The following is a 13,995-nucleotide window of genomic DNA, read 5'->3' as shown; positions in this document are numbered from 1 at the left end:
GCATTACCGGTGAGTAATCCGGCTTTTTACCCTTCGCCACGACAGCACCCCACATGAGAGATTTTCAGAGATTCATTATTTGGGTGGGATTACTGTATTAAGAACAGCTCTACCAAAGGTCAGATCAGAAGATGTAGATAGATCAAGTCTATAATGGTTGTAAAAGGTAGAAGGTGTAGACCAAGTTGCGGCCTTACATATTAAATGGATCGGTACATCTGCTTGTTCCGCCCAGGAGGAAGCCATGGCTCGTGTTGAGTGCGCTTTAATACCCGCTGGAGGAATCTCGCCTTTTGATGTATAGGCCAAGCAGATAGCATCTCTGATCCATCGAGATATGGTAGCTCTCGTGACCCCATGTCCTTTCTTGTGGCCCTGAAAGGAGATAAACAGAGCCCTACTCTCCCTCCATGTCTGAGACCTTTCTATATAAGTCAGGATGGCTCTTCTGACATCTAAGGTGTGGAATTTATGCTGTTCTGGAGTTACAGGTGAAAAAAGGAAGGGAGAAATATCTCTTGGGACCTGTGGTAGGTGGACGCTACCTTAGGGAGGTATGAGGGGTCTGGTTTTAGGACTATCCGATCATGGAATATCAGTAAGAAGGGTGGGTCTACTGATAGGGCCTGGATGTCGCTAACCCGTCTAGCTGAGGTTAGGGCTACCAATAGGGCTACTTTATATGTCAGGACTTTTAAAGGTATTGAATCTAGTGGCTCAAATGGGGAGCTGGTTAAGGCCTCTAGCACTAGATTTAAATCCCACGGAGGTAGACGGGGAATATGGACCGGTTTACTACATTCACAAGATTTTATGAATCTGGAGATCCACCTATTAGCTGCTATATTGCATCCATATAGGGCTCCTAATGCCGAGACCTGAACTCTTAAGGTATTTACAGATAACCCCAACTCTCGGCCTTTTTGCAAGAACTCTAGAATAGGTGTGACTGGAACTTGCTTAGTGAACGGTACCGTGTAAAAGTCTAAGAATTTATTCCATACCCTACTATATATCAGGGTGGTAGATCTTTTCCTGCTCAATAAGAGGGTGTTTACTAGTTCTGCTGAGAACCCTCTTGATCTTAGTAGTTGCCTCTCAAATTCCACGCCGTCAAGTGAAGACCTTTCACTTGCGGGTGGAAAAAGGGGCCTTGGGACAGCAGCTTCTTGTCTGATGGGAGAATCCATGGATCGCATAGGCACATGGTCTGGAGACAAGAGAACCATGGTCTTTTCGGCCAGAATGGTGCAATGAGGATCACTCTTGCTTGTTCCCTCCTGATTTTTCTGATCACTAGTGGAATCAGAGACATCGGAGGAAAGGCGTATGCCAGCTGGAACCTCCAAGGATGGTGGAGAGAGTCCAACATATCTGGGTGATCCATGGCGTTCAGTGAAGCGAACCTTCTTACTTGCCGGTTGTCTCTTGTGGCAAATAGGTCGATTTGTGGTATCCCCCATGATTCTGTTATCATACTGAATATGGATCTGTTTAAGGTCCATTCCCCTTGACATAACTCGTTTCGGCTGAGGTAGTCTGCCCTGATGTTCTCTACACCTCTGATGTGCAGGGCTGTTAGGGATGTTAGATGAGTCTCTGCCAGCTGGAAGATGTCTGCAGCTATGGTCATTAGACTTCCTGACCTTGTACCACCCTGACGGTTCACATATGCCACTGTGGTGGAATTGTCCGAGTAAATTCTTACATTTGCTCCTTGAATCTGCGGAAGAAAGTGATTTAAGGCATATTCTACCGCTTTTAACTCCTTCCAATTGGAGGAACATGACAATTCTGCCTGGTCCCAAGTATCTTGGGCCAGACTGTCTTTCATATGTGCTCCCCACCCAATAGGGCTGGCGTCAGTGGTAATTATTTTAGACGGGTCTATTATCCATGGCACACCCTCTGAGAGGTGGTCCATGTCTAGCCACCAGGATAGTGATTCTAAGACATCTTTGGAAAGAGTTATTTTGCTTTCTAGATGTCCGTCTTTACCCTGAGCCGACAATACCTCATACTGTAATTGACGAGTATGAAATTGTGCCCATGGTACAGCAGGGATACATGATGATAATGACCCCAGTAAAGACATGCCCTTCCTTAGTGTCATGTAGGGGTTGCGTATTGCGTCTGATACCCTTGATTGTATAGTCAGTTTCTTTGCCTGGGGGAGGAAGCATCTCTGACTTACGGAGTCTAGCTGGATTCCTAGAAATGTCTGGACGGTTTCTGGATTCAGCCGGGATTTTTCGAAGTTGACGATCCAACCTAACTCCTGTAGGGACGAGATCGTATGAGATAGACGAGTTTTACACTGAAGCATAGAGTTTCCCACCACTAGAAAGTCATCTAGGTAGGGTATTATCAAGGTATCTAGTTGACGTAGATGAGCCATCACTTCTAATATCACCTTAGTGAAGATGCGGGGAGCCATAGAAAGCCCAAATGGCATTGCAACATACTGAAAGTGACGAACCTGTCCTTCCAGGGTGACTGCTACCCTTAGATACTTTTGATGTTCGGCATGTATGGGAAGATGATAATAGGCATCCTTTAAGTCTATTCCGGCCATGACACACCTAGGAAACAAGAGTTTTATGGTTGAACTAATGGATTCCATTTTGAAGGTATGATTACGCAGGAAGGCGTTTAATCTCTTGAGATTTATGATGGTTCTAAATGAACCATCAGGCTTATTGATCAAGAATAAAGGGGAATAGAACCCCTTCCCTTCTTGATCCTGGGGAACTTCTATCAGGACTTTTTTAGACAGAAGAGATAGGATCTCTGATTCCAGAGCCCTTTGTTGGTCTTGACCTTTTGGAGATGTTACTATAAAGGAATCCCAAGGGATTCGGTCAAATTCCAATTTTAGGCCGTATTGTACAATGTCCAGAATCCACTGGCTGGATGTTATTTGTTCCCATCTGGGGAGGAAGAATTATAATCTGCCGCCCACCTCCTGGTTAGCGGTATTTGCGTTTCGGGTTATGGGACCCGCTAAAAAAAGGCACCTTTTTGCTTCGGGTCCTTCGACTCCCATCGCTCCCTTTGTTCGAGCGGCTTGTTCCTGGTAAAGGGACGTCTTCTGAAGGCTCTCCTGTAGGATGGAAGATACTGGTTAGGGAAGCCTTTTTTCCTTTCTCCTGCTTTACTCAGGAGTTCATCCAGCGCTTTTCCGAAAAGGAACTCACCCTGGCAGGGGATCGCACAAAGTTTTGCTTTGGCCTGTGCGTCCCCTTTCCAGTTCTTTAGCCAGAGTGCTCGCCGGGCTGTGTTCACTAGGCCGGCTGACCTGGCTGCTAGGCGTAGCGAATCCACAGAGGCATCAGCCAGGAATGCTACTGCTTCTTTGATTAGAGGGAATTTCGGCAGGATTGACTCTCTCGAAGTTCTACCTCTAATCTGTTGTTCCAGTTGCTCCATCCACACTAGTAGTGACCTCGCAGTGCAGGTACTAGATATGGCGGGCCTGAACGCCCCCGTGTTGGCTTCCCACGACCTTTTTAGTAAAGCTTCTGCTTTACGGTCCAGCGGGTCTGTCAGGACTCCTGAATCCTCCACCGGTAAGACCGACTGTTTGGTTGTGGAGGCTACAGCGGCATCAACCTTCGGCACCTTTGACCAGGTATTTAGCTCCTCGTCGCTGAAGGGATAGCGTCTTTTAGAGGATGATGGTAGAAAACCTCTATTTTGCTTATCCCACTCTTTTTTTACTATTTCTTTAATAGTTTTTATGACGGGGAAGGACCTACGTTTCCTCTGTCCTAACCCCGCGAACATGATGTCCTGAGCCGATTTACTTTCTTTCTCATCTGAGCACCCCATCTTGCTTCTGACAGATTTTATTAAATTGTCCACACTGCTGTTGGGAAGACAAAGTCCCCCTTCAGTCTCGGATGAGCTCGGCTGGGATTCCGCTTCGCCTGAGGATATACATACATCCTCTGACTGTGAACTGACTGGAGATTTGGACCTACTAAGCTGACGGTACTTGTCTGCGCCAACCCCTGCATTTCTTCCCGGATTATAGCTCTGACATCTGATGGAGTCATTATGTTTTCCTGCCGTAAGGTTTGCATGATACACTCCGAACACAGTTTTTTAACATAATCATCCAGGAGGGGCTGCGTACATAAAGCACATTCCTTGTGCTTGGACTTGTGTGTCCTTTTCTTAGTCTAGAGTAAAGATATAGGAGGAACATATATCAGCATATAGGAAGAGACTCTTTCAAAAACTCACCCAGTGAAGCTGACAGGTACCGGTTCTGGAGGCGGATTTCGTTTGGTGGTAGATCTCTTCTCTGGAGGTCGACCACCACTCTTTGTGCTGCTCCTAGCGCTTCTCTCCTTGCTAGGAGAACGCTGTTGCACTGCGGGCAAGTGCGCATCGTCGGCCGGTGAAGCCATCTTACACACACCGGCCCGACGCTAGCGCTGCATTTTTAAATTTGCCGCCCATTCTCCTGCCTCCCCAGACCAACCCGGAAGTGCTCCAGCGACTTCCGGGTTAGATGCGCCGCTCTCACTCACCATGCGGCGGCTAGGGATATTAAGCCGGCCGCAGCAGCGCGCGCGTCCTCACGGTGCCGGGCGGACCCACGGTGACCAGACCCGGACCGTGGATGCTTGGCCAGACGAGGGGGGAGGCTGCAAGCAGGGGCTCCCCCGCCGCTGCTTCTGGAACCGCAGCCCCTGCCGTTCCCTCAGATACCGACGCAGGCGGGTGCATGGCCCAGGGATCCTCTTCATCTGTAGGTAAGCCGGGTCCCTGTAGGAACAGGAAACCTAAACTGAGGAGGAGAGGGGACCGCCTCCTTTTATTCTGTAGGTTTCCTGTTCCTATGGGGCGGATCCCTCTCTCTCATGTGGGGTGCTGTCGTGGCGAAGGGTAAAAGGGGGATATGACATGGTTTACTGTATGTAAACCATGTCTCATATCATGTCGGGTTTAGGCAGGAGAAATGAAAAGCCGGCAATTGAATTACCGGCTTTAGGGGTAGGGTTAGGGTTTGGATCCCTTTATCACCTTGATGGTGGGGGGTGGCTTATCAGTGTGTATTCTTGTTATTTTTCTATTGAAACGCGTTTAAAACGCAACCAAACGCATGTGCTTAAAAACGCATGCGTTTACATAGACAGCAATAAGTTTTTTTGCGGCAAAAAAACGCCTCTAGAAATTACTACATGTTGCATTTCTGCAAAAAAACGCAAGCATAGAAAAGACGCATGCGTCGTCAAACGCGGCAAAACGCATACAAAAAAACGCAGCGGCAAAAAACGCAAATGTGAAACCAGCCTAAGCCACGCCCCTTGGTAAATACCATAAAAAACTTGCACTAAATAGAAAGGGCCATGTCTGTCAAACTGGGTGGCGGATCTGTTTACAAAAAACAACCGAATACTCAACAGAGCAATGGAAATAAAATAAGCAAAAACTGGCGACTTTTGACGTTGTGACATCTCCTGTATAAACTCGTAAGACCTCCAACTACCAATAACTACACAGTCCACAGTGGCCAATAACGAGTCCGCTGGTCACAATGTCCGTGTCTCAATAGTAACAAGTTGTCTGATGCAGAAAACTAAAGCTGTAAGTCATCATTATTTTTTAGCCTTTTTTATTAGAAATTTTAGATCCATTAATTATTGAAATTGTTATGGCCTCAGTTTACAAAATGTTCAATTTACAATGGTAATCTAAAAACCAATTATTGGGAGTCTCTAACCACAGCATGACTGTTCAAACCTTGGTGCACCCTTGGTGTGGCCAAACATTTACGTGCATCTTCCCAATTATATTTTCCCTCTATCTTTGCCTTTTTCTAACTGTATAACGCAAGAGCTGTAAATAAGAGGGAGGTGGATATAGAGGAAAGACAAGTATCTGGGAAGGTGCACCTAAATGTTTGGCCACATTGAGGGTGCACTGAGCGCCTATACTTGTTTCCAATATTCTATGCTGACAGACATGATCTGGAGTAAGGATAGACAAATACTAATACTGAGCGATTGGGGCTGACACTGTAATCTGTATTTGTGTCGGCCTTGGGGTTGCCACCTTTTCCAACAAAACTTATCAGCATAGGTGAAAATAGGCGTGGTCATGGGATATAACAATAAATGTTAGGTAGTTAACGGTCTGACTCTTGGCCAAGCCAACATCGTTGTTTTTTTTGTGTTTTTTTTTCAACAAAATGTAGCAGTCCTTTTACAACTATGGATATCTTTGCAAAAAATGTGACAAAAACAATTCTTGTACAGACACCTTACAAAGTGAAATACTGAGCGGACTTTTCAGGCGCTGAATCTAGGAGGATGCAATGACTAGGGTATGGCAGAACGTGCTGTGGTTCCTTCTGAAAAATTGTATGACAATCCTGACAAATATACGACTGTTGACAGATTCGCGTTGGCTGTGGGTAAGAAACCTGATGGTATGGAGCACTGAGCTGAAGAACCTAGGCTTGTAGCCATTAGTCGTTTATACCATGTCCACTGGATAGGCTGAAAATGGCTGATAGTTTTGGGGGCTTCTTAACTCTGTACGTGTCTTGAATGTCTCCGATTGTTACCCCGTAGGTTTAATTCTGGCCCTTGTGAGTAATACATCTGACAATGTGACCTTTGGGTCAGAAAAGGTTGAGATCTGGGCAATCTACTTCGACTGTTGTACAGCTTCAGTTCTCCTCCATATGCCATAAAAATAAAGTAACTCTGATAATCCAGCTACCGTGCAGATCCTTGCTATTTTATCTCCCTGGCTACAATGTCGGGCACACACCACTATGTGCATCGGTGCCCTACGGTCTATGCGCCTCAGCAAGGTGGGGTCCTGGAAGGTGAGGAGGTGCAGATTTACCTTGCCAGTCAATTAACAGAAATGTCATTATCACATTTCTGGTCAGTAAATAAATCTTTTTTGTCTTGTGCTGATCAGATGATAAACTATTTATTTTACTGTATATTAATGTCTTCTGCGATGACTCCAGTGAGCATGTCTGCAGTATGGCATAACTGGAAGAGGTCAAAGAAGTCCATGGTATTGGATCGTGGGTGAGATTACAAAATCTAGTTATGCCACTTCAGAAGCCATAAAGTGAGACTGCGCGGATGGAAATGTGATAAAGATCCAGGTATGATAAGAGTCTATCAATAAATAGGATTTTATTACTCGGCTTTCAGATTTAGGATGGCGATATACAATGACGTCGGCTGGGCAGCAGTCTAGGTAATGACTGACCATTGCCCTAATTGCTATAAGGTCAGTAAAGCGTGTTATAAAGGTGTTTGTTCGGGTTATCTCCTGTACCAATGTGCCTAAGGTGCCACCTCATTATAAGGATATGTGCACATTATTTGAAGCTTTGTACATGCATTTTTCCATGTGTTTTTGATGCTTTTTTGCTTGTTTTTCCCCATTCAATTGAATGGGTGAAAACCGCAGAGTTCACATTCTGCAGATTTAGAAAAAAAAATGCTTTCAAAATTCTAGGAAAATATACAGGAAAGATATATATCTTTGTACCGTGTTAGCTAGTAGATAGAAAAATATTTAGAATTGAGAGTCCTCATTGCTTGAACTGAAAAGATAACAAATTGCAAGCTTTCGAGACTACAGGTCTCTTCATCAGGCAAAGAATCACACAAAATCTGAAGAATCACATATTTACGCACAACACATCACAGAAAGAAATAATGCAATAGATAAGACAAGTGATGTGAAGCAGAACTATCATTATGGGAGAGTTGTGGCCATAAATATTTGAACAGTTCATAGACAAGGAGTGTGAATGTTTTATTGTCCTCTGATTGGGGTCTGGTTCTGTGTCGTGATGCCCCCAACAAGGTCTGAGGAGCATATTCTTTAATTGATGTAAAAAGACATAAATCCATACGACACATTCATTCCTGCACTGAGAGTGGCAAAGGTTGTCATGGGTTTATACTCCTAGACTCTCCTGTCTCTCTGAGATTTGAAGTTGCCTTTTAATACAAGTAGTTGGGGGTCTGTATGTAGGGGAGACAGGGCAAAAGCTTAGAAAAAGAATTAATTCACACTGCCACACAATAAGAGAAAAAAAATAGATCTACATGTGGCAAAACATTTTTGTATCCCAGATCACACCACCATGGACATGATTACTTGTATTAAAAGGTAACCAGACCCCAATCAGAGGACAATGAAACATTCACACTCCTTATCTATGAACTGTTCCAATATTTATGGCCACAACTCTCCTATAATGATAGGTGACGTGAAGCAGAACTATCTATTGCATTATTTCTTTCTGTGCTGTTGTGCATAAATATGTGATCCTTCAGATTGTGTTATGCTATGTCTGATGAAGAGGCCGGAGTAGTCTCGAAAGTTTGCAATTTGTTACCTTTTTAATGGCTTACTGAAAATATGGTATCAACCACTGAGGACTCTCAATTCGAAATATTTTTCTAGGAAAATATAAGCAGCGTGTGCTTGACGTGATTTCGGAAATCTCATTCACTCTGCTGGATCTATAAAATGCTGCTTTTTTTTTTCTTTGCCAAAAATGCGGCATATGAACAAAACCTAAAATAGCAAAATGTTTCTATATAGTTTGTTTCCACAATGTAACCTTTTGTGTTTTATAAAACATGGTTACCAACCGAACCTAAAAGCCCTAAAAAGGAGCGGTCACCTCTAATGACAACATGGTCTGTTTTAATGGATACTTGTGGAGTATTTCCATAATTCTAATAATTCTAGAGCATTTTTTCCATAACTTTGTATTGTGCGGTTGCAGTTTTTCCTCCAAACATTTTATGTATAAGTTGACAGTTGCATGCTGTAAATATTATGGAGGTTGACCCCTTTTATGTAGCTATAATTTTGGCGTGTTTGGGAATTTCTGGGACCAGACAGTGATGTTGGACGAAAAGGTTCTTCTCACAGTCGACTTCCAGATCATCTCAAAGGCCTTCAATGGGTCAGAGTCCTGTTCAGACACTCGGCGTTCCTCCACACCAAAAATGTCAACTATGTCTTGATGCACTCAGTCAGCAAAGAATCCCCCCTCTAAACTCTTCCCACAAAATTACCATTCCTTGGAAATAAGGAGCCTTATCCTGAATTACAATCCTTCCAGCTCCGCCACTGATTTTACAGTAGGCACTGGGCATTACAGCAGGTGGCATTTTCTAGTAATCCACCAAAGCCAAATTCATCTTACTGATTACCAGACTTTGAGATGTGAGTCAGGACACATTTTCCCTCCTCAAAAACCCGGTGGCAGCATCTTTAACACCACTCCAAGGGTTTTCTCATCTTTTTTTTTTTTTTTTCAGGAGCGCACCTCAGAAATGGCAACGTAACATACGCAATGAACTATAGACTATAGAGTTAAAGCTCTGCAGAATGGAGAGGATTGTTAATAGCAAGTAAATTGTAAAGTTGCTTGTTTTTACAAGCTCTTTGTAATGTTGCCTATTGAACAAAATAAGATAACCCCTTTAACACTTGGCAGGTGATTTGAGGCTTGTGCACAAGTGGAGAAAATAAGTATTTGACACACTGACGATTTTGCAAGTTTTCCCATCTACAAAGAATGGAGAGGTCTGTAATTTTTTATTGTAGGCACACTTCAACTGTGAGAGACAGAATCTAAAAATAAAATCCAGAAAATCACATTGTATGATTTTACATATTTAAATTGCATTTTATTGAATGAAATAAGTATTTGATCTCCTACCAACCAGCAAGATTTCTGGCTCTCACAGACCTGTTAGTTTTTCTTTAAGAATTCCTCCTACTCTGCGCTCATTACCTGTATTAGTTGCACCTGTTTGAACTCATTACCTGTATAAAAGACACCTGTCCACACAATCAATTACACTCCAAACTTTCCACCATGGCAGAGACCAAAGAGCTGTCGAAGGACACCAGGGACAAAATTGTAGACCTGCACAAGGCTGGGATGGGTTACAGGATAATAAGCAAGCAGCTTAGGCTTCTTTCACACTTCCGTTGGATGGCGGCCGTCAGAATGCGTCACTGTGACGTATTGACGGATGTCGTAAAAATAGTGGAAAACTGATGTAACGCATCCAGTTTTTTGATGGATGCGTTGAATTAGGCGGTGCCTGAATTTGAATGGAGAGAGATATTCCCCTGACGAGAAAATCTTTCCAGGCATGCTCAGAATAGAAAAACGGGATACGTCACTGGATTCCTGTTTTTTACGGTCAGCGACGGATCCTGTGCCCATAGGCTTCCATTATAGCCAACGACTGGCAGCGCAGGAGGCGTCGATGAGCGATTTTCTGACGTGCAGAAAAAACATTCCTCTGAACATTTTCTCTGCCCGACAGACAGCTATTTTCCGACGGAGCCAGTGCACGACGGATGAAATGGGTGGCCATCCGTCACAATCCGTCGCTAATACAAGTCTATGGGAAAAAACAGGATCCTGCAGAAAAATTTGCAGGATCCTGTTTTTTCAAAAATCGATGGGAGCTAAAAGACGGAAGTGTGAAAGAGGCCTTAGTGAGAAGGCAACAACTGTTGGCACAATTATTATAAAATTGGAGAAACATAAGATGACTGTCAATCTTCCTTCGTCTGGGGCTCCATGCCTCGTGTGGTAAGAATGATTCTGAGAAAGGTAGAGAATCATCCCAGAATTACACGGGAGGAACTTGTCAATTACCTGAAGAGAGCTGGGACCACAGCCTCAAACGTTACCGTTAGTAGTTAGTAACACACTACACCATCATGGATTCAAATCCCACAGGGCACGCAAGGTCCCCCTGCTCATGCCAGATCATGTCCAGGCCCATTAGAAGTTTGCCATTGACCATCTGGATGATCCAGAGGCGGCATGGGAGAAGGTCATGTGGTCAGATGAGTCCAAAATAAAATATTTTGGTATCAATTCCACTCTATATTTGGAGGAAGAAGAAGGATGAGTACAACCCCAAGAACACCGTCCCAACCGTGAAGCATGGTGGGGGAAACATCATACTTTGAGGGTGCTTTTCTGCAAAGGGGACAGGACTACTGCACTGTATTAAAGGGAAGATGGATGGGGGTCATGGATCGCGAGATTTAGTCTACATCTGCCTTCCCTTAGTAAGTGCATTAAAGATGGGTCGGGGCTGGATCTTCCAGCATGTCAATGACCCGAAACACACAGCCAGGGCAACTAAGGCGTGGCTCTGTAAGAAGCATTTTAAGGTCCTGGAGTGGCCTAGCCAGTCTCCAGCCCTGAACCCAATAGAAAATCTTTGGAGGAAGATGAAACTCGTATATCCCTGTAAAAGCCCCAAAACCGGAAAGATCTGGACATCTGTATGGAGGAGGGGGCCAAAATCCCTGCTGCACTGTGTGCAAACTTGGTCAAGAAGTACAGGAAATGTCTTACCTTTGTAATTGCACACAAAGCTTTCTGTAACAAATCTTAAGTTCTGTTTTTTTATTGTATCAAATAAATAATTTGCATTTTATTGCATGAAATATGCAAAAATCATACAATCTGAATTTCTGGATTTTTTTTTTAATTAGATTCTGTGTCTCACAGTTGAAGTGTACCTATGATAAAATTACAGTCCTCTATTTGTAGGTGGGAAAACTTGCAAAATCGGCAGTGTATCAAATACTTATTTTCCCCACTGTATTTCATGAAGTTGCTTACACACGCTACTTGTGCTATTGTCACTTCCAGGGATAGTTTAGAACTTTTGTCATGCGTCATGCAACATAGTAAGGGATTGCTCGCATGACTTTATTTTGGGTCCTAGTGTCACTGCTTATTTTCATCTTTAAGGTGAGGATGCAGGAGAATTTTTCTTCTGATGACTCTTTCATGAAAGCGATATTTGTGCAGTTGTCTCTGAACGGTAGAACAATGTATCACAACTTGAGTTTGCTAAAACTTTCTGAAGGTCTTTTGTAATCAAGCGGGGGTTCTTATTTGCCTCTCTAGCAATCCTACAAGCAGCTCTCACTGAAATTTTGCTTGGTTTTCCAGACCTTATCTTGACCTCCACTGTTCCTGTTAACTGCCATTTCTTAATTACATTTCAAACTGAGGAAAGGGCAACTTAAACCCTTTTCTATCTTCTTATAGCCTTCCTTTTCGTAATTTCTAAAATGTAAAAGACGAAAATACATATATATATTTTAAATGTGAAGATTGTTCCAGCTCCTTTCCGATTAAAAATCCTTCATTGATCCATATCCTTAAGTCATCCCTGCACAAAAGGGAATGTGAACAGCGACAAAAACCTGCTAATAGCTACGCGTTTCGATCTAAAAGATCTTCATCATGGCTATATATGAACAATCTTCACATTTCTTATGTCTTCAGCTGTTGCTACGTCTGGGTCAGGACGGGTTCACGTGCTACTGTGGTCTGTTGGTGAGCTGACTGGGCCTTTGGCCCCGCATTTTTATATATATATATATATATATATATATATATATATATATATATATATATATATATATATATATATATATATTTTGCCTAATACACAAACGAAATGTGACATCTTTAACTTTATGCCTTTTTTTTTTTTAGATCATTTCGTCTCCGACTTGCTTAACTGTTCACAAGAACAGTAATTTTGACCAGGGGTGCCCAAACTTTTAAATGCCACTGTACGACCTCGGTGACCAATCTCTCCATCGGAGGTACGATGCTGCTGTGGAAGGGGGGAGTATAGATTGCTTTTATTTATTATGGGGTTTTGAAGTGGCTTTACTTCCTATATTAGTCCAGTGAATTAATATGGGGATGGAGTTGATTAGATACTATCCATGTCATCTTTGCCATAATAGTGTTTACGTGTGATGGGATGTTTTGATGTCACAACTGATGTCCCATAATTTGTATGCGTAATTGTATGGTCGCAGACTGCGTTCCCTTTATATACCACTGCTTGTGCTACGTTAATTGCTTGACAAAGACCCAATACCTGTGTTTAAACATTGTGATTAAGGATGAGTGAACCCATGGATGTTTGGGTTGAACTTTTGCCAAAGTTCGGTTCGTGAAACAGAACTCTACCTGAAGCTGAGCCCGCACTCCATAGAAGTCAGAGGACCTGAACTTTGGTGCTGTAAAATGGACGAAGTAAGGGGTAGGGGGATTCTCTCTCAGTTCTGCCGGAACTCCGAACAATAAAACAGACTTCCGGGAGAAGTCTGTGGTCGTAGTTCAGGACAACAGTTCAGGTTTGCTCATTTTTAGTGGTGATGTTTTTTGATGGCTAAAACTTTTCAGAGCTGATTTTTCCTGGAACAAGAGTTGAAAGTTTTCTTCATCCGTATCTGATACTGAGGCCCTTTGGCTGGGACCTGACACTGCAGGCACTGGTATTTTTTTATTTTCACTCCATGTGGTATTGTTCGTCAATGCTACTGACTTCGATTATCTCTTGCCATGACCCCTGAGACGAAGGATGTGATGGAAGAGTCCCTGCACTCCCCCTATATCTTGGTGTTAAGAGAACTGTGCTGTAATGGAGGCAGCAAGGCACAGAATGATTGGGGAACTATCTATAATAATTCGGAGAATTTACAAGAATGTAAACACCAGCAATTATTGTCAGCCCGGACTCCTAATATTAATATTGGATGGGCTGGGGTACATCAGCAAGGTGGCAATCCTGTGTCTGGAAAATAGGTTTTCTGAATTCCACTAACATCTCAGAAAACTCCTTGTGCCCATTGCTCAAAGAAAAAGAACCTATTAGCCCACTCAACATGTCTGTTTTAGTAAATCACCTTTTTTTATTCTGCTTAGTCATTTATGAATAAATTGACACCTGGGTGTGAGGCTATGCAGGTGTCCCTCAAAATGGTTACACCCAATAGTCAATCTAATCACAATTATTTAGTAAGAATAACAGGAACAGAGCAGTGATGAGCGAGTATAAACGTTACTCGAGATTTCCCAAACATGCTCTGGTGATCTCCGAGTATTTGGATGTGCTTGGAGATTTAGTTTTT

Source organism: Ranitomeya variabilis, chromosome 4, assembly GCF_051348905.1.
Source record: "Ranitomeya variabilis isolate aRanVar5 chromosome 4, aRanVar5.hap1, whole genome shotgun sequence".
In the NCBI taxonomy this organism is placed as follows: domain Eukaryota; kingdom Metazoa; phylum Chordata; class Amphibia; order Anura; family Dendrobatidae; genus Ranitomeya; species Ranitomeya variabilis.
Note: the sequence above shows the minus strand (reverse complement) of the source record.